We start from the raw sequence: 21,836 nt of genomic DNA, 5'->3' as shown, positions 1-21,836 counted from the left end.
ATTGGCCCCCTGGATTAACTGTTTTGTTGTTTTTTTTTTTAATGTGTGTGGGTGTTGTGCCTACATGTATGTCTGTACACCATGTGAGAGAGTGCCTGATACACTCAGAGGCCAGAGGAGGGCATCGGATCCCCTGGAAATGGAGTTACAGGTGTGAGCCATCATGTGCGTGCTGGGAATCGAACCCAGGTCTTCTGCAAGAGCACCCAATGTTCTTAACCACTGAGTTATCTTTCCAAACCTAGGGATGTTAACTACCAGGCTCAACCACCTGGCTGTGGGGGCATCTAGACATCACTCTTCATTTCCCACAGTGGACCCGTTGAGTGGGCCATACAGGAAGGACTTTGCAGAAGAGCAGGGGAGGCTGCCCAACTCTGTGGTGACAGCCTTCATAGCCACTCTTGTCCACCAGGAAGGGATCAGGCAGAGTTTCAATTCCTAACTTGCTGCCGCTCTTGCCTCTATTAACTTGTCTTCATCACCAACAATTAGGAGGAAAGGTCGAGTTAATGGCTCTGACTGCACTCAGTCTTTCTTCCTCTTCCTCACAGGACTACCAAACAGACTTCTCTTCTGTGGTGGGAATCTAGAACCTTCTTGTTAACATGAGATCCTGCCTCACCTGTAGGCGGAGCTCTTCCTGTACAGGTAGCCTGCCATGATGTGTTGCCTTACCACTGGCCCACAGCAACAGGGTCAAGCACCTATGGCCAGAGACCTCTGAAACCATGAGCCAAAATAAACCCTTTTTCTTACTAATTTGCTTTACCTGAACACCGAGTAACACATCACTATGAGACAGCTTCCCCTTCTAGCCAGCCACACAGGACAACTCAGGGACTCTCTCTGCCTGCTGTCACTTCCTGTTGTCCAATAAGTGTCCCAGATATTGTCCAGAAGTGTCTCAGAAGGGCAAAATGTATGTAACCCCCTCTGTGATAAGCAGCCTCTCTAGTGAGCCTATCTGTTTCTAGGCCATGGCACAGGGACCCAGATGCCTACAAACATTGCTCATTCTGCTACAATTTGAGTTACAGGAAAGCCCCTTGGCAGATTCCCTGGGAGGGGATGCAGGAGGCAGCCAGAGGCCTCGTTTCCAGGAGAGCCACAAATCTATCCTGTGCCCAACCTAGCTATCTTGGAATGTCTCCAGCTGAAGGTCACCCAGGAGGCTTTATTTTTCCAATGGCTTTGGTTTGGTTTGGTTTGAGGTTTTGCCATGAAACAGAACAGGAAAATCAGGTTAAGAAAGAAAGAGAGAGAGACAAAGACAGAGACAGAGAGAGAAAGAGAGAGAAAAGAAAGAAAAGAAAAAGAGAGAGAGAAAGAAAGAAAGAAAGAAAGAAAGAAAGAAAGAAAGAAAGAAAGAAAGAAAGAAAGAAAGAACTGCTCTGCTCTCACCAGGTGCTCATAGGTAACAGTTATCCAAGCCAGACATCATGAGTACTTTCATCTGGGCGGCTCCCTGGCAGGATGCCCCCCCCGAATCCTAGGACCTTTAGCAACATCAGCAGCCTCCACCCGCTGCCTATCAGGAGTGTGTTCCCACAGTAATAACCAAGACCATCTCCAGGCATTGCCACTGCCTGCTGGGGGCTCCACCCATCCCTGGCTGAGAGCCCTGGCTCCAGGCCTTTGCTCTAGGCTCACAGAGCAAAGTGTGCGTGTGCCCGGCAGAAGAAATTTCCATACCACCAACAGCTGACCCAGGTGTCAGCCCTCCACTCCATCTGCTGCTGCCAGCCCCTTACTGAGGGACAGTCAGGGCCATTGCTAGGTTGCAGGGCCACAACCCCACTCCCCCAAACCAAAGGCCAACCTTTCCAAAGCCAGAGCAGAGACGATAGCATCTCCTTCCCCCTTCCCTGGCATTTCACCCAGGCATCTCTGCTCCCCAGTGGGACTTAAATACTAGACACACAGCAAACTGACAAATATTTGAAGCCAGGCTCTGCCGGCAGTGCCGAGGACAGAAACAAGAAACAGAGATGAAGAGTTCTGCTTTTACGCGTTCATCCGGCAGCAGCTGTGAACAGGGCGGTGGCAGTGACACTGAAAACAATCATGCCTGTGGCTCCACGGGACGCCGCTGTCAAACCGCCTCCTCAGACCTGGGGCTTTCTGTTTGATCTCTGCCGCCTGGTTTCACGGCCTGCCTCCCCCAAGAGCGGGGGCGCACCAGAGAGCAGGGTGCACCAGGTGAGCAGGGCCACGGGTGCGAGCAGCAGGATGCTGTCTGGGTGCTGTCTGAGTCGGGGTGTTACGCATGACGTGAGCCCTGGACGAGCTCCTGTGGAGTGCCAGGTGCTGCTACTATTTGCAGTCCAGGAGCTCAGGCTCTGTGTCAGCTCTTGAGTTCGAGGCTCTCCAGCCTGCCCTGTGACAGCCTAGCTTGGAGTGCACCAGGGGGGAGTTTGAACACTCAAGAGGGGGGTCACCCAGGAGGCTTTATTTTTCCAATGGCTTTGGTTTGGTTTGGTTTGGTTTGAGGTTTTGCCATGAAACAGAACAGGAAAATCAGGTTAAGAAAGAAAGAGAGAGAGACAAAGACAGAGACAGAGAGAGAAAGAGAGAGAGAGAAAAGAAAGAAAAGAAAAAAAGAAAAAGAAAGAGAGAGATCCACACTTTTGCTGTGTGGCTTCAGTTACTATCAACTGCTGGGGGGTGGCTCAGTTGGCACATGCTTACCACATAAACGTGAGGGCCTCTGTTCAGATCCTCAGCATCGTGTAAAAGGCACAGCAGCATGGCTCTATAATCCCAGTGCTGGGGAGGCAGAGACAGGAGGACCCCTGGAGCTCACTAACCTGTCAGCCTAACCCACAGGGCAGGCTTCAGGCCACTGAGAGACCCTGCCTCAAAAATAAAGTGGTGGAGCAGGCGAGATGGTTCAGCAGGTAAAGGTGCCCGAGTTTAATCCCCCAAATCCACATGATGGAAGGAGAGACCCAACTCCTGTAAACTGTCCTCTGACTTCTATACACACACAAATGGCACATTGTGTACACCCAAGCACACTCACACACAAACACCAAACACAGTCACACAGGTAATAAACAAACAAACAAACAAAAAAACCAAAAACAAACAAACAAACAAAAAAAAACACCATGGCTCATGCCTGTGGAACAACCTCAAAATTTGTTCGTTAGCTGCAAGTACTCTTACACACATTCACAAACACAAAAAGAATCTGAAGCCACACATGTGACACACACCTGGAATCAGCATGGAGGCAGGAGGATGGCAAATTTGAGGCCAATCTGGGCTGTATATCCAGACCCTGTCTCAGAAAGAAAAAATATTTAAAAGTACCCTCTCCTGTAGATGGTAGGATAGCCAGCGAGAGAGACAGGCAATGTCCTTGTCACCCTTGCTCATGTCCTAGGCTCTAGAGAGAGGAGGCACTGATGCTCCTTTCCAGACCAGGAGGGGCAAGCGACAGGCCACAACTATTAGTGGGGTGTTTCTATGCCTTGAGGCAGTGGCTTCCCTCCACACTTGGCTCCTATGAAGTGGTCTCCGAATGAAGTGATGGGTGTCACTATTGATAGATTATTACACACAAAGAACGTTGATGAGTGAGCAAGCCCTGCAGTGTCTTCTCAGCTTCCGCTGGCAACTCTGTTCTGTGTGAGTGGCTGCAGGAATATTGGGCTTGTGTGAACCCCTGGGGGCCATCTGTAGACCTCTTCCAGGTTGCCCTGAAAGAGCCTTTGGAAATAAGCACCCTTCCCAGCTCAGTCCCCAGCATTCATTTCCTCAAACAACAAAAACGAGAAGCTGCGGCCGGGGCTGGGGCCTGGGGTGTGTCTAGCATGCAAGAGGCCTCTGGTACCGTTCTCAGCACCTCGTAAACTGAGTGTTGTGGTGCACGCCGGTAGGGCTCTTTTTTTAAAATTCTCCTTTATTTTCCTCTGCCTCCCTTGCACCAACCCCCCAATCTTAAGTAGGGGAGAGAAAAGCTTAGTGGCGAGAGGGGGCCCAGACCCCTTTACTTCTCCCGGCTAGTTAGGGTCAAGGGGTTCTTTTAGGGCTCTGTACCAATCTAGTCACCCGCAGACACAGCCAGCAGTCTCCTCCACACCACTGTGCCCCAAAGTGTTTCTCTCCGTCTGACTGCTCCAAACTGTCACACCATCTCTGGTCTCTCCAAACGGCTACACGCCACACGTCAACACCGAACACCACATCAAACCCCCATACCTTCTCTTTCTCAGCTCTCATGTTTATACCCTGAGTCCTAGACCACGCCCCTCTCTCTGCGGCATGTGCAAGGCCGTCACCAGCAGGCAATAGCCATGCTCTGCACAATGCGATACAATTGACAGGTGTGGACAAACTGTAGCCCAGTTAAAACCCCACACATAATTGTAAGGAGAAAAGATGGAAGAGAGCAGAGTGGGTAAAGGAAAGTAGGGAGAGGAGGAGGAGAAGGAAGTGGAGAAAGAGTTGGGAGGAAAGGAAAAGGAGAAGGAAAGAGGAAGGGGAAAACACTAATTTCTCCAGAGAATCCAAGTCATATCCATCACTGGAGTTGGCAGTCCCTCCTGACCCCACCAGCATCCCTAAGGCCCTGAGTCTACCCCAGAGCCAGCATGGAGTTGGTCCCAGCCCTGCCCTTTCTTAGCAGACAGCCGAGTGAGTGTCTTCTCTGCCCGTGTGGAGCAAACCTCTGGACGAGCCATACCAGGAGGTGAGCTTCCGGTGACTTCACTGGAAACCTGTCACCGTCAGGACAGAGAAGGGAGGTGGCTGAGGCGAGGCTTGGGGCCTCCATGGCGAGAGGGTGCTCTTTTCCGTGGAGAGTGGCACAGGCCAGACTCAGGGTAATGGAGGGGGCATTCTGCCAAGCATGAGCTCTACAGAGGAGTCCTGGCTAGTCAGTGCTGAGGATAAGAGGGATGAAGTTCAGGAGACACAGGGGACCCAGAAACACCCAGGGACCATGGGGAAATGGTGGGAAGAAGAGAAGGAAACTGGGCACACTGCCCTCAAAGCATCCTCATGGGAATGCCCTAAACAAAACTGGTGAGATTTGGGTTCTGGGGGGGGGGGTTCAAGACAAGGCCTTCTTATGTAGCGCAGGCTGGCTTCCAACTTGCTAAGTGGCTGGGGATGACCTTGAACTCCTGATCTCCCTGCTCTACCTCCCAGGTGCTGCGATTACAGGCGTGTGTAATGGAAAGTTTTGGGTTTTTATGTTATGTAAATATGCTTTTGTTTTAATTCCATATGTGGGGTTTTAACTGGGCTACAGTTTGTCCACACCTGTCAATTGTATCGCATTGTGCAGAGCATGGCTATTGCCTGCTGGTGACGGCCTTGCACATGCCGCAGAGAGAGGGGCGTGGTCTAGGACTCAGGGTATAAACATGAGAGCTGAGAAAGAGAAGGTATGGGGGTTTGATGTGGTGTTCGGTGTTGACGTGTGGCGTGTAGCCGTTTGGAGAGACCAGAGATGGTGTGACAGTTTGGAGCAGTCAGACGGAGAGAAACACTTTGGGGCACAGTGGTGTGGAGGAGACTGCTGGCTGTGTCTGCGGGTGACTAGATTGGTACAGAGCCCTAAAAGAACCCCTGTGCAAACTGGAGTTTTTGTATCAGACAGGTAGAGGCGGTTGGTACCTAAGGTCCCAGCCCTGGGCATGGCCACTTTGGAAGATGGTGGGCCATTCCCACATGGTAGGCCTTGTGGTCTTCACTGACCAGGGCTTTGCTTTTAAGTGAAAATAAACTCTCTTACCTTGTTAGTGGGAATGCCAGAGGTCCCCTAAGTTCCTCGTGGCCTTGGGCCCCATGAAGCCCTTGTTGCTCCCAGGTGCCCTGGTGGGATGGGGACCTGCAGGCTCATGGGGAGTCTTCACACACATTGAGTTGTAGTCCTGTCTTTGGGGGGAGAGGCCTTGCTGAAGCCCCAAGCCCCAAGGAGCAGACGAGGAGCAGTTGGCCTCTGCGTAGGCTCCAGGAGCCACCAGTGCACCATGTCCAGGTCTGGAAGTCAAGGTCTCAACGTAGGAGCTGAGTGGGGACACAGGGGAAGGAAAAGCCTCTTTGTAGAGGATAAAGGAGGTGGGGGGTCGGGCAGATGGACAGATGGAAGACTTTCCTCCCAGAAAATTGCCCGAGGCAATGCCTCGGTGACACGTTGCTTTGATGCATGCATCAGATAGTGGGCAGACCTCCTGGACATACGAGGCTTCCTCAGCAGGGCATTCACATTCAAGGCTGGCTCTCTCTCTCTCTCTCTCTCTCTCTCTCTCTTGCTCTCTCTCTCTCTCTCTCTCTCTCTCTCTCTCTCACACACACACACACACACACACACATGCACACACAGTGACACATACAGCATAGGACGTGATCATTGCAGTGAGCATCAGCCAGGGGGCAGGCAAGCCAAGTTTTATAGAGCACACATTGCCCTGTCTCTCTACACACAGACAGGCATAGGACACCATCGTCCTCCCTACAAACGGTCCCTGCTTTTTCTAGGATCCAGGGCTTTTGGGGGACTATATTAGCATATTAAAAATTTACAACTACTTTGTGTGGTAGGGAGAGGGCACATAGGTGGAGGTCAGAGGACAACTTGCAGGAGTCAGTCCCTCCTTCCGTCACCCACATGGGCTCCGGAGAATCAAATCCGAGTGTTCGGACCTGGTGGTACCTACTGAGCCATCTGCCTCGACCAGATCTGCTTTCTTCTGTGGCCTCTCCGCTCAGCCTGGAGACAGCCTCTGTCCTGCTCTCCTCCCTTGGTCACTCCTCTGCCGGCTCATGTTTCTGGTGTCTGTGTATGTAGCTAAGAGTCTTATGGGACCCCTGTCCTTGTGCCCCTGGATCAGCGCCCATCCTAAAGCCCTCATCTTAACTTAGCTACCTCTTGGGAGATTCCGTCCCCAAACAGCATCCCATGCTGAGGCGTGTCGGCAGCAGGAGTCAGGGCATGGGGACATGGAGGCAGTGCTCACAGCACCCCAGAGCTCACTGGATGAATGCTGGAATGCTTCCCCGCCAGGATCCGTGCTGCGGTCTGCATTTTCCCTTCAGATTTACCACTGGCGGACCAGCCTGCTACATGTCTTCATGTCTATCGCCGCGACTGGTTTTACTTTGTTCTCAGTGACTAAGGAAATCAGTGGAGGCAGAAAAGGAGACAGATGAATAGAGGAGTGTCTTACTTTATTATTGTTGTCATAAGACACCATGGCCCAGGCAACTTACAGAACAGTGGTCCTTGACCTTCCTATGCTGCAACCCTTTAATATAGTTCATGTTGTGGTGACCCCCAACCATAGAATTCTTGTCACTACTTCCTTGTAACTGTATTTTTACTGCTGTTGTGAGTTGTAATGTAAATATCCGATATGCAGGATGTCTGATATGTGACCCCTGTGAAAGGGTCATTTGACCCCCAAAGGGGTTGTGACCCACAGGTTGAGAACCAGCATTTAGTTGAGGGCTTGCTTACACTTTCACATGGTTAGTCCATACCCATCATGGCGGGAAAGTGTGGCAGCGGGCAGCCAGGTACGGTGCTGGAGCAGTAGCTGAGAGCCCACATCTGATCCACAAGTTGGAGAGAGAGGAGGGAGGGAGGGAGGGAGGGAGGGAGGGAGGGAGGGAGGGAGAAGATGGAGGGAGACAGAGAAACTGGGCCTGGCCCGTGGGCTTTTGAAACCTCAAAACCTACCCCAGAGACACACCTCCTCCAACGAGGCCACACCTCCTAATCCTTCCTAAATACTTCCACCAACTGGAGACCAAACATTCAAATGCAGGAGCCTATGAGGGCCGTTCCCATCCAGACCACCACAGGGTAAGGAGGTAAGGATCCTCTCCCTGGGCTGGAAGAAAATCAGCTGTGAGAGTCTAAATCTCCTGTACTACAAATACCTGACAAGGACAACTTACGGGAGGAAGGCCTTTCGGCTCACAGTTGAGGGCACAGTCTGTCGCAGCATGTTAGGCATGGCACCAAGTGCAAGAGGCAGCTGGTCACACTGTATCCTCAGGCAGGAGCAGAGAGACAAATTGGTGCTCAGCTCACTTTCTTCTTTCTGTCTAGTCCAGGACCCCAGCCCGTGGTTTGGTGCCACCCACAAGCAGTGTGGGTCTTTCCTCCTCAGTTAACGCAATCTAGAGCGCCCCTCACAGACACCCCTGGAGCATTGTCTCCTAGGGGAATCTAGACCTTCTCAGCTTGACAAGATTAACCAACAGGTGGGTTAATCTCAGCACTTAGGAGGCAAAGGCAGGAGGATTTCTGTGAGCTCCAGGCCAGCCAGGGCTCCATACTGAGACCTAGAAAGACTAACTATCAGGGCCATCAGGAGCTACACAGGGCCAGGAAGTTGGGTTGCGAGCCCCAGGCTGACTTTTGACTTTGCTCAAGACTCTATTTGTCGTTCTCTTTGTAATGCCCTTTATCTGTGATGTCAAAAGGGGGCGAAATCTGTGATGGCGTCCCTGGGAAGAAGGAGAAGGGAGCGGTCTAGTTGTTAGACAGCAGGGAGGAGGACAGAGCTTAAGGATCTTACCCACTGAAGCCATCTTGCCAATTCCATTGGGAGCAATTTTAATCATGAAGAACATTGAGCCTTGTGGCCTCCCAGCTGCACCTAATAGTTGTTAGCATCTCTCTGTATTTGCTTTGAGATCTGTCTAGTGTCTGGCCATCTGTGTACATAGTATTAGCCCAGCCATTTGAAAGGAATGTGCAGCCATCAGGCCCCTTCACTCCTAAATAATTCTTCCTCTTCCTCTCCTTCATCTTCTTCTTCTCCTCCTCCTCCTCATCCTCCTCCTTCTTTATTTTTTAATTTTATGTGTATGAGTGTTTATCTGCATGTATATTCCTGAATGGCATGCATGCCTGATGCCCTTCCAGACACTGGGAATCAAACCAGGGTCCTCTGCAAGTTCAATCAGTGCTCTTAACCACTGAGCCATCTCTCCGGCAATCAATGTTTCTGTTTGTTTGTTTGCCTTTAATTAAAAAAAAAATATTATTTTATGTGTATGGGTGTTTTGCCTTCATGTAAGTCTGTTCATCACTTCCATGCCTGGTGCCAAAGGAGGCCAGAAGAAGGCATTGGCTCTCCTGGAACTGGAATTACAGATAGTTGTGAGCCATTGTGCAGGTGCTGGGAACTGAAGGCAAGATCTATCTTTCCAGCCCTAGCCCTAAATGTTTCCTGAGCACATACCTCCGATGGATAATGGCTTTCTCCCCCAAATCCACACAATCAGAAACACATCTGTAAGCCCCTAACGTCCATATTCAGCTTTCTCCAGATGCTCACAATATCTGTATCTTACCTCCCCTCTTCCTCCTTCCTTCCTTTCTTTCTTCTTCATTTTTCTTTTTCTTCTCCTCTTCTTTATCAGAACCCAGGAACTTCCCCTTGATTCTGACCGTCTGTCTCTTCAGTTAGTCTGTCTCTTCTCCCAGAATACAGACTTTATACACATGTGTGGCCCCCAGAGATCGACCTTGATCTTGGGTGTCTTTCCCTCCTGTCCTGCTTGCTTTTTGAGATGCCTCTCAATGGGACCTGACGCTTGCTGATGCAGCTAGACTGGTTGGCCAGTGAGCACCAGGGATCCACCTGTTTCACCTTCCCAATGCTGGAATTAAAAGGCCACCATGCCTGGTTTGCTTGAGACCCAGGGTTTCTCTTTGTATCCCTGGCTGTCTTGGAACTCTCTAGGTAGACCAGGCTGGTCCCGAAATCACAGAGATCTGTCTGCCTGTCTGCCCAAGTGCTGGGATTAAAGGTATGCACGACCATGCCTGGCTTGTTACATGGGTGCTGGAGTGTGACCTCAGGTCCTCCAACTCCCATGGCAGACACATGACTATCTGACCATCACCCCTGTGTGATGCTGGCTTTTTAAAAGACGATCACTTCAGACTCCTTTAAACTGGGTAACGGTAGTCTCTTGGCAGCCTAGGAGGCATTTTGCAGCACATCCCTACCTATGTAATAAGGATGGTCGCCAGTGTGAGCCGAGACCATGCTTGTGGACTTTCACATTGTTCTCTGGCAACTAGGAAAACTCCAAATGAACGGGGGCAGGGAGAGGAGCAGAGAGCTCTTCTCTCATTCGCTATTTAGCTAATTCAGTACAGGTTCTGCGGTCTAAAGACCTGGGACCAGAGCATGTGTTGTCTCTTGTCCAAGATAGCAGAAGACAAGTCTTGGCTGTGGCCTCCATCCTGAGGACCACCCGCAACCATCCTGAAGGATGTAAGACATTTTAGGGAGAGCCCTGTGCCTTGGACTATGGCAGGCATCAGGCATAGTCCACAAGGTAGACAGTGGAGAAGCCTGGACAGTCATTACCCTCCCCCCAGCTGCAGAACTGAGGAAGTGAGGCAGACTGCTGAGTTCCCTCACCCTCATCCCCTTCATTGCTGGAGCAAACAGGAACCCAGAGGCACCCCCCCACCCCCGCTTGCCTTTGGCCCCAGGCTTTGCAAGTTCAGCTTTTGAATTCTTTTCTTAAGCCAATTCAGACATTCCAACCGGCTTGGAAAGGGCTTTGGGAGGGGATCCTGACCATCCCAGGGCTTGGCTGGTACCAGGAACATTCCAGCATTGCTCGCTGGGAACCTCAGGGTCTGCAGCATGAATCCTGAAGAAAAACTTGACCCTCACAGTCAGGAGGGCCAGATGGGCTGACCATCTGTAATCTGGCACAGGGAGGGGTGAGCTGTGAGGACTGAGGCTGCCCTGGGCTACACTGTGAATTCCAGGCCATCCTCAAAAACGTAGTGAGACCTTGTGGAAAGAAAGACATAGAGGCTGGGGAGATGTCTTGATTGGTAATGTGACTGTCATGCAAGCATGAGGGCCTGAGTCTGATCCCTCAGACCCACACATCTGTAACCCCAGCAGTTGGGGGCCAAGCCACAACCCCTGGAGCTCATTGGCCACAAAGAAATTAAGGGTAAGAGTGTTGCATCTTGGGATTGTGTCGCAAAGCCCTTCGGAATGAACTCATAACTGGGCATGTAGCTACGTTGGTAGAGCACCTGCATACCGGGCATGAGGCCCTGGTTTGTCCCTAACACCACACAAAAAAGGCATGTTTCTGTTTGCCTGTGAAACCAGAAGGTAGAAGCAGGAGGATCAGACACTCAAGGCCATTCGTTCTTGCTGCCTGGGAGTGAGGCTAGCCTTGAGCTACAGGAGACCCTTTCTCAAGAAGAAGAAGAGGGGAAGAGGCAGAGAAGGACCATTTTTCCTGGTTCACTCCACCTAGGCCATTAACTCATCTTTGCTTGGGATGCTCTTTCACAAACCCTGGCTCGGAGCAGCCCTCTTCTGCACTTGGTCTAGCTCCAGAGATTGTTAAGACAAGCCATGGTCTCCAGTGTGTGGGGACCATGGTCTGGGAAGTCCTCCTCCCCACAACCTTTGTCTCAAATCCCTGTTGGGATGAGAAGCTGAGGGGCTGGGAGGGGGGAGGAGAACATCCTCATGCCCCAGGCCCCTCGGGCATCTCTCCCTCAGCGCCTGCTCTGCTTAGTTCCACTTCTGCACCCAGGATGTGAGTCTGTGAGCCTCGGCTTGTGTGCTTCTGGGACTTCCCACAGCTTTCACCCAGTGCCACTCCACAGACAGCCTGTGGCCTCGCGGGCTCTTGGAATAAAGCTCTGCTCTTGTACAGGTCCCTTTTGGCCTTTGGCCTCCGCATCAGCCCCTCCCTGACTCCCCAGGGCACCATAGCACAGATTTCCTCATCTGTGTTGTTCAAGTGGGTCTTGTAAACAGGCCCTCAGTTTTTAGCCCTACAGCTCAAGCCAGGGTCACAGCTGGAAGCATTCTCCTGGGAAATTCGGAGATGTCGAAGGCATTTCTCTGTTTTGGTTATTTATTTATTTAGAATTGGTGAATTCACGCTTTGCTTTGTGGGTTCACGATCTGAACCTCAGGCTGGCTCCTGCTGCTTTCTTTTGCTGCGCATTGCCAAGGGAAGGACATGTCCCCTTAGTTTAAATCTATTTTGCTTGTCTTTTTAATGAGGACTGGAGCTTTCCAACGCCCCAAAGCCCTGGTTTTTTTTAAGTCAAATAAAACTAGTTTCTATGGAGAACATAAAGGTGGCAGGCTCATTTGGGAGGGGGCAGCTGGTAGCAGGACACTCAGTGACTGGACAATAAGGGACCAACCTGGTGACATGGGGCCTGTGGACAGGAACCCGAAGACCCAGCCTGAGCTGGGACATTCTCTCCCAGCACATGACCCCACTCATGCGCCCTGAGCTGTGCCCACTTTAGGAGTTGCCAGGAAGAACTAGCATGTAATGAGGCCAGCAAGATGGCTCAGTGTGTGAAAAACTGCTTGCTGCCAAGCCTGATGACATGGGTTTGATCCCTGGACCCAAATGTTTAAAAAAATGAACAAGTCGTTCTCTGACCTCCACACATGACTTGCACACAACCCTCACACAGAATAAATAAATGTGATTTTAAAGCAAGAATTTACATACAATTGTGCTTCTCTCTCTCTCTCTCTCTCTCTCTCTCTCTCTCTCTCTCTCTCTCTGTAGATGTGAAATCATCAGGCTCCTGAATGTCTTCAGGGGCATTTGGCAAGTGGGCATGGGTCTAGAATGAATAATAAAAAGACATCTTCAAACATTTATTAGGGATAGCTTTGAATTCAGCCTGGCTGGGAGTGTAGAGTAGCCAGGATTCAAGCTCAGGTCAAGGAGAGGACATGCCATGGGATGAAATGCCTGGGCTCCAGTGCTGGCATGCACTGGCACTCCCTGGTGCCCACAGTCATCCCTCCTCTCTCTCCTCCCCCTCCCGCTCAGCTAAAATTCTATTTCCTCAAGGAGTTTATTGATCTTTTTTTTTGTGTGTATGTTTGTGTTTAAGTGCACCATGTGCATGCAGTACCCATGAAGGCCAGAAGAGGGCAGCAGATACCCTGGAACTGGAGTTACGGGCAGTTTTGATCCCCTCCTGTGGGTGCTGGGAGCTAAACTCAGGTCCTCTGCAGGAGTAGTAAGTGCTCTAACCACTGAGCCATCTCTCCTGCCCCAGAAAAACACTTTTAAAAATCTTACAATAATTATAAACTCTACAGAAAACTCTCCAAAAAAAAAAAAAAAGTACAAAGATCTCACACCTTTTCTCCCGGGTTTTCCCCTGCAGCTAAATCCTATGAAAACACAGAGCGCAGGAACCAGGAGAGGGTGCTCAGTTTGGTGCACTGCTTGCTACCCAAGGCCAGGCCAGTGAGCTCTGGGTTCAACGAGAAACCCTGTTCCGGCACCTAAAATGAGGGGTGGTTGAGGACATGCACACACACACACACACACACACACACACACACACACACACACACACAGAAACAGGACAACATCAGAACCGGGACAACCCCCCACCCACCCACCCCCGATCAAGGGTGCGCCTCCGCCTGGGCCTCCCACCAGGCCCTCCCCTTTTATGTTGGTTTGGAGCATTTGCAGCTCTCTAACCCGCTTGGAGATTTAGGGTCCAGTGTTTACATTCTTCTGAGAGGAGGGGCCTTCTCCTGCTCACTTCTCCTCTTTGAAGGTCGTTTGCCCAAGCCTTGCTTTCTTGCCTGGGGGTGGGGGGTAGGGGAGGATCTGAAGCAGAGGCCCTCACCCACCACCTTCGTTTACTAAGGCAGAGAAGGTGAGGCTGGGGTGAATTTCACCCCCGTCCACGTAGGGCCATCCATTGGGCAGGTGGCCTCCTTCTGGAGGAGCGTGGTTAAGTGGGGCTGGCTCGTTGGGGTTGGGGAAGGTGGCAACAGCTGAGCAGGAGCTGACTAGCTGTGGGTCCTAGTGGGGTGCTGCTCCTGCTCATCTTGAGATGGATGAATCCACGGCTGGGGAGAGGCTCAGTGTGTCCTCAGAGACATCTCGTGAGGGCAAGTTCAGTTTCCAGAGCTTTTGCCTTCTGATGTGGCCTCTGCCTTAGAGTGAAGCACAGGGAATTAGTCAGAGGATCCACAATGGGAGACCTGAAAAGGCTCTGTTCACTTAGAACATCATTTGTGGTTGTGGTGATGACAGTGGTGATGATATGATGACATCATGATGATGATGATGATTGTGATGATTGATGGCGATTGGTGGTAGTGGTGGTGATGTTGAAGACGGTGATGCTGCTGCTGGCGAGGATAGAGATAATCATGGATGATGATGATGATGATGGGGATGGCAAAAATGATGTTGATGATGTTAATGATGGTGACGGTGATCAGAGTGATGGTAATGGCTCTTTTGCCTTTCCCAGCATCTTACCGGAGGTGGAGGAGAGAGCAACATGCTGTCCATCCAAATGGGGTTGGGGAAGCTTCTAAAGCAACAGGCAAGGAGGAGGAGGAGCCACAGAGGCAAAAAAAGACCTCGGACCCAGAATGTCAGAACCTGAACTTTCCAGACTCTTCTGCCGAGGGCTGAATGGATTTAGAGGCTCCTTTCTCCTCCTGCACAGGCTGTACGTAAGAAGGAACGACCAGGCCGCTGGGGAGGGGGGGCTGTGCTCAGCAGTCTGAAAAGGTCTCAGGCTTGGGGCAGCCTTGGCTAAGGCTGGCCTTTGTAAAGAGCATTGCTTAGAGAGCCTGCCCTAGTTAGAGCGGGGAAAGGCAAGGAAGGACACTTTGAGAACCCACCGGGAATGTGTGCTCAGTGCCCCAGCCGATCGCTTGCCGATTTTATTCCCGCTGGGTGGAGCTGTGGTGAACCCACGCTTCCTGACACTCTGAACCTGGAAGAGAACAAGTTGGCTGCTGAAGGTGTCTGCTGCACCTGGGGGCCAGAGCATCTGTAGAATAAAGATTGGGAAAGCAGAGCGCACAGTGTCGGCTGGAGCCTGCATGGCCCGGAGGTGAGAGGCCAGGGTGACATGTGGAGGGGGGTCCTGGGACAGGAGGACAGTCCATGCGGGGAGGAGCAGGCTGCTTCTGCACTGTTCAGGGTTCTCGGCCAGGAAGTTTCTGGGTCGGCACGGCTGGGGCTCTGTGGGCGGCTGACTGACTTGGGTCTCTGTATCAGGGTACACTCTGGGAGCCTTCGTTTGTACTCAGCCTGCAATGGGAACTGATGGCTTCACTCAGCTCTTTGCTTCAGCTTCCAGCCTTGTGGCTCAGTTTAGGGTGGAGGCATGGGGAAGATCTCTCGGTGGAGAAGAGCACGTGATGTACGCCATGAGGACCCGCGTTAAAAGAGGAGGGTGCCCGTGACTGAAGTGCCATGACAGGCAAGACAGGACAATGGTTGGGGATTGCTGGCTACCATGGTCCAGCTCAGCTGGAGACCCCGTCTCGAGGGGATAAGGCGGAGAGTGATAGAGGGACAGCCAGTGTCCTCCTCTTGTCCCCACACACGTGCGCGTACACATTCACACCTACAGAAGCCTGAAAGTCTGGCACCTAAGAGCTGAGATGTCCATTCTGGCCACTGCCGGCCTTGAATAGCTGTAGGGGAGCCGAAATGGGTCACAGGTGTAAAATGCATACAGGTGTCAGACTCAGGGAATTCCAAGGCCATAGACAACCCCATTACTAACTTGTCAGGCTGACGCCTCGGTGAGCCAGCAGCGTTCTGATAGGCTGGTCCCAGGTACCGGTTTCTGAAATGCACCTAGCGCCGTTGAGATGGCTCACCGGTTAAGAGTGCTTGACACGCAAGCCCGAAGGCCCGAGTTTATTCCCATAGTCCACGCTGGAGAGAGGGAATCGACTCCTCATAACTGTTCTCTGACCTCCGACCTCTATGCACGTGCCTGCACCCTCCACCTCCCGCCCACATACACAATAGTAAATAAATACAAACGGATTCCATCTCCTCTCTTTTTACTCTTTAACTTTTGACTGCTTAGCAGCTCTACACAATGGCACTTGGGCTCATATTCTCATTCTCCCCGGCACCATGCCAGACCTAATTGTGTCACCAAATGAGTGTGACTTTGAATAGATCCTTGTCCCCTCTGGGGTCTGTCTCCTCGTTTGCTAAACCCAGCAATGCCCAACGTCCGTGCTGACAGAAAGGAGCAGGGCGCATCAGACGACTAGCTGGGAACCACCTGGGACTCAGGCTGGGCAGAGGCAGCTGGCTGGCCAGCTCTGACCCCGGTTGCAGCACCCGTGAGGAATGCATCTATCGGCGCCCTCCTTCCTCTTTACACCACGTAACTGTCCTCACTCTGCGCATCTTTCGGGGACTCAAGACTGACACCTCCAGAAGGCTCCTCGTGGCTCTTGGTCCCGCTGTAGGGACCTATGCTTCCCTGCAGCACGTTGGTGCCACATGTCACCAATATCACAGCCCTCTCCTCGTGCCAGAGCTGCTGGAGTCAGGTCTCTGACGCTGTTTCTGCTGGGCTCTCGCGCACAGCCGGTTGCCGCTGAACGGTTCTCAGCCAGATCCTGATAACAATGAGCTCAAGCTGAGGGCTTGGACCCCTCGTGAAGGCCTGTCCCCGGGAATGCTGTGTAGTAGCCATTGTCCCTGGTCACATGTGTCGGCATTCTGCCGAAATGCCAGAACTGTTCCTGCCCTGACTGCTTCAACTCTGCCCAGAAGGGGGGACATCCTCTGGGCAGGAAGTGCAGGCCTCGTGGAAATGTGTGCCTTTGACTTAGATCCCATCAGGAAACCCCCGGTGGCCTGGGGGGGGGCAGAGGGACCCAATGGACAGATGGAAGTGTCTCCTTTCAGGAGCGGGTCTGTTGTCCATGAGCTACAAGTCATTAAAGAAGAGGCAGGCTTGTCCCTGCTTTGTACCACCATCATGGCAAAGTAAGTTACAGACGGTGTCAGAGTGAAATGCGGCCAGGTGTGGTGGCGCACATCTTTAGTCCCAGCAGGAGGCAGAGGCAGGTGGATCTCTGTGAGTTTTAGGCCAGTCTGATCTACCCAGGGAGTTTGAGGCCAACTAAGGCTACACAGAGAAACCCTGTCCTACCCCCATCCTCAGCAAAAAAAAAAAAAAAAAAAAAAAAAAAGTTACATGTTTACATTAAAACCATTAAATCAAAATATTTCTCAGATCTTGAGGTGTGGGGGCACACATGAGTTGAGCCATTGAAGGACATTTGTGAAGAAGGGAAGGAAAGCAGAGGATATCCTCTGACCTTGGATGGCACAGTGCCAACAAAATCAGCCCAAGTCTAAGTGGTTAAGGGAAGAAAAGCAAGCAGAACACGATATCGATCCGCTGGACAGAGCAAGGGTGTTCCAATGAAAACCCCACCATAGTGACAGGACGTGCAAATGACCAAATATCTACAAGACAGAAGCACCAAGAGCCAATGGGACACTGAGCCAATGAGGTGCTCAGTTTTCTCAAGACTAGAACAGAGAATTCAAGGGCTAGGAAGAGATGGCTCGGGGGTTACAGTGCTCGCCCTATAAGCTGAGGACCCCCGTTCAGATCCCCCGGCATGCCTGTAAAAGCTGCACACCTGTAACCCCAGCCCTGAGGAGATAGAAGCAGGTGGCTCCCTGGGGCTCGCCAGTCTAGTGGAAGCAGTGAGCTCCGGCTCCAGGGAGAGACTCTGCCTAAAACAGTGAGGTGGAAGGTGGTGGTAGGAGGCAGCTGGTGCCAACCTCTGCCCTCCCTGCGCACACGCAGAGAAAACTATAACAACTAATCTCGGATTGGGGCTGTATCTGTGTCAGAGCACTTGCTGTTATTTATGAGGCCCTGGGTTTTATTCCAGCAGCTCTCTCTCTCTCTCTCTCTCTCTCTCTCTCTCTCTCTCTCTCTCTCTCACACACACACACACACACACACACACAAACTCTTGGAATAATTTTTACTCACCTGATTTGTAAAGATACAAACCCCTTGGCACAGGCTCTTCCGCACAGGCCCTGCAACAGAGACGCAGACACAGCCAGGTGCGCCAAGAACCTCTTTTGGTTTTTTAAGAAGGGTCTCAGAGCAAAAATCCTCAAAATGTCCTTAGCTTGGATTTCGGTATTTGGTTGAGGTTTAAAAAAAAAAAATTCAAATTTGAATATTTTCTCAATTATTGGAGAAAATTGGTGCTGGAATTGCCCCAGCACCGTCTATTGTGATCTGTACCGTTTTCCAGTCATGAAATCTTTGTTATGTATAAATTTTTGAAAATCTGTGTGTGTGTGTGTGTGTGTGTGTGTGTGTGTGTGTGTATGTGTGTGTGTAGGCCAGAGGTAAACGTTGGGTATTTTTCTCAATCACCCCCCACCTTATTTTTTGTGCCAGGGTCTCTCTGAACCTGGAACTCGTCAGTTATGCCAGGCTGGCTAGGCAGGGAGCCCCAGGATCTGTTACCTCCATCTCTCCATCACCGGGTTTAAAGCATGCCTCACCATAGCTGTTCCTAACGTGGGTGCTGGGGATCGAGCTCAGGTCCTCATACCCACGCAGCGAGTGATTCACTAACTGACTGTCTCTCTATACAGCCTCTCCCCGCTGTGCATACAACTCCAGGCTAGGCTGGTGAGTCCGAGCCTGGTAGCTGCAACATAGTGGTTATGAAATAGCAACGGAAATAATTTTATGGCCGGGGGTCCCCACACATGGGGAGCCACATTAAAGGGCCACAGCATCAGGAAGGCTGAGAACCACTGCCTTAGGCAAATGGTAGGTGAAGCTAATGCGGGAACCTTGGCTCTGCTAGAGGCACCACAGGGGACAATCCATCAGAGGGTTAACCCTGGGACAAGAGCAGATGGAAGGGGCTATCTCATCTCAGACGTCGCTGGAAAGGGTTGGGTGTTAAAACCAAACTCCAAGGGACTCTGTTATCAGGCTTGATGGGTGGCCATGTGACACCTTTTGCCAGGACCCTAAGGCTGACAGCTTGCTTTCTGTAGCACACTGGAACATTCCCACTGCCCCAGTGTGTCCACAGCAGGCGTGGGCAGACCTCCCCTCTTTCCTGTGTGGAGGTCTCCCGAGTCCATTAGCAATGCAGAGCGGAGCTGCCCCTGCCAAATGTCAGAAACTACAAACACCCGAGGTTTGCTTTATACCCAGTTTCTTATGACAGCTGCCGCAGCAGCCATTAGTATGTAAATTCCTTTGGCTGTGAAGGTGGATTCTGGGTCATAAACCGATTCCTTCCTCTAGATAATCCTGTCTGACTCTGCAGCTGTCTAGACAATGGAAAATTTAACACCGGGAAACAGGATAGCTCTGAAACCTCTGGAACCAAATGCCTTTTAAATAAAACCTCAGCGTCTACGGTGAGAAATGTGACTCCGGTTAGTGACGCAGGAATTCCCTCTGCAGCCCTGGGTAATAAGACCTAACGAGTGCACTTTTCCGTGCATTATCCTTTCTGCTCCCCTGAAACCCGAGACTGTTTCTCGGACCTTGCTCCAAGCCTGCAGAGACCACCAAAAGGGACGGTTCACGAATGTCAGCATTGGCATAGAACTTTTTAACAATTTCATTTCTTGTCAGAAAGCGCAGCCCTAGCTCATTTTGACAGGTCAGATTGTGCCTGGGAAACAAAAAGTTGCACAAATCTTTTTAAGTTTTCGAGCCATCTTACCTTAAAATTTTTTTAAGTTTATTTTTATTTATTTATTTGTTCATTTATTTCCTTATTTATTTGTATGTCTGTGTCTGTATGAAGGTATATGCAACACAGGCATGTGGTGCCTGCTGTGGCCAGAAGAGGACATCAGAGGCCTGGAGCTGGAGTTACAGGCAGTTACGAGCCATTTGACATGGGTGCTGGGAACGGAGTTTGGATCCTCTGAAAGAGCAGCAAGCACTCTTATCTGCTGAGCCAGCTTTCCAGCTCTCAAATTCTTAAAATATTTCATTGCTTTTCTGTTGCTTCTTCCCTGGAGGGAAGAAGGAAGGGGTTGAGAGAGAGAGACAGAGACAGAGAGAGTGGAAAAGAAGGAAGGATGGAGGGAGGGAGGAAGAGAGGGAGATCGGGAGGGAGAGCCCGTGAATGCAGAGGCCAGAGGAGGGTGTCTGATGTCATGTGCTCTCACTCTCTCTGCCTTCTCTTCTTAAGACAGGCCGCTCACTGAGCCTGGAGCAGTCAGCTAGCTGCTGCAGTCCTTCTGTTCGCACCCCTGTAGCACTGACAGGGTGCAGACCTGCAGTATGTCGGGGATCCAAACCCAGGCCCCACAGCTACTCAGCAAGTGTCTCTCTGGCTCCCAGTCCCTGCAATTTTAACACAGTTAGTAAGACCCTGCTTCCGAACATCGAGGCTGCCTCTACCTCCCCCACAAAGGTGTGGACTGGCCGAGCAAACACTTCTACACCCATGGTTTCCGAGGAGGAAACAAATCAAGGTTAAGTCACCTTAACAAATGTGGCCAGAGTCGCAGTGTCACAGCAATAAGCAGATGTCATAACCTCGGTGGTGGGAAGGCACTGAGAGCTTGGGGGTCTAACAGTGGGAACCTTATAAGGTCTTTCTCCAGACAGGCCAGGAACCAGAGCCCTCTTTCACCCAAGTAGAGGGAGAAGCCCTCTCAGGATGGTGGTCCTGATGGGAGGCTGTCTGGGAATGTTGGGTGGGAGGGATGAGTTGAAGAATAAAAGGAGCAGCGCTCAGAGTCCGAACCAGAATTAGCTGTGATTGAAGGATTGGTCCCACCCGCCCTGTGTTTCCAACTCCTCCATTCCTCCCAAAAAGATTCTTCCTATTAGTATTTTAATATTGGAGACAGGGGCTTGCTATGTAGCCCAGGCTGGCTTTGAACTCACAATACCCCTGCTTCATCCCCTGAGTGCTAGGATTACAGGTATACACACACAAGCACCCATATCTATATGTATGTATGTGTGTGTGTGTATGTGTGTATATTCTGATCAGGTGCACATGTGTTTACACACACACATGTGCGCACATGTGTGTCAAGGCTAGAGGACACCCTTGGGTGTTCCTCAGGCACTGTCTACCTTGCTGAGACAGGGTTTCTCGTGACCTGGACCCTGCTGAGTAGGCCAGGCTGACTGGCCCCTGGGATCCGCTTGTCTCTGTGTCTTCTGGGACGACAAATGAGCCACTCACTGCCTCTGGCTCCTTTAATGTTAGTTCTGGGGATCAAATTCACGTTATTATTCCTGCAAAACAAGTATTTTTACCAACTGAGCTTTCTCCTCAGCCCTATTTTACATTTTTAATAAGAAAGTGGTTGGCATGAAAATAATTATGCGTTCCCCCACCAGGTACTTGCATCTTAACGAGCAGGAGCACTGCCTTGGAGTGCTCCCCTGAGGCTCTCCGGGTGGTAGATCTGGGCCTCCGGTCTCCAGGCTCCACAGCAGCGGGTGTGGAAGAGGGCCTCTGGCCTCAGGACTTCGTGTAAGCAGGTGTGTTGCCGCACTCCAGGGCAATTTTTCCTTGAAATAATTTTAGTGACATTTATTTAATTTGTGTGGTGGGTGGGGCAGCAAATGTGCATACCATGGCCCACCTTTAGAGAGCAGAGGACAGTTTGCAGGGGTCAGTACTCTGCTTTCCCCACGGGGACCCAAGGATCAAACTCAGGTTGTTGGGTTTGGTTGCAGGCACTTTTGCCCGCTGAGCCCTCTCATGGACCCTGAGCAAACTCTTTTCCGTGTCTTCCCTGAAACACAGCATCTCTGTTTCCTTCTGTGGCGTTGGCACCCTTTCCTCCTGTGATATTGGACTCTTGCTATCTTAAGGGATAGTTTGGAGTGAGGCCCTGGTCCCCTAGGTGAGTCACTAGATCTCAAGTCTATCAATGATGGTGACAAGAACTTCCAACACTGGCTCATGAGCAGCCATCTTTTTGTCTGGATAACCCTTTCTGGCTGACACAGACGTATAGAAGCAGGAAGGTGAGAAGGC

Source organism: Meriones unguiculatus, chromosome 4, assembly GCF_030254825.1.
Source record: "Meriones unguiculatus strain TT.TT164.6M chromosome 4, Bangor_MerUng_6.1, whole genome shotgun sequence".
In the NCBI taxonomy this organism is placed as follows: domain Eukaryota; kingdom Metazoa; phylum Chordata; class Mammalia; order Rodentia; family Muridae; genus Meriones; species Meriones unguiculatus.
Note: the sequence above shows the minus strand (reverse complement) of the source record.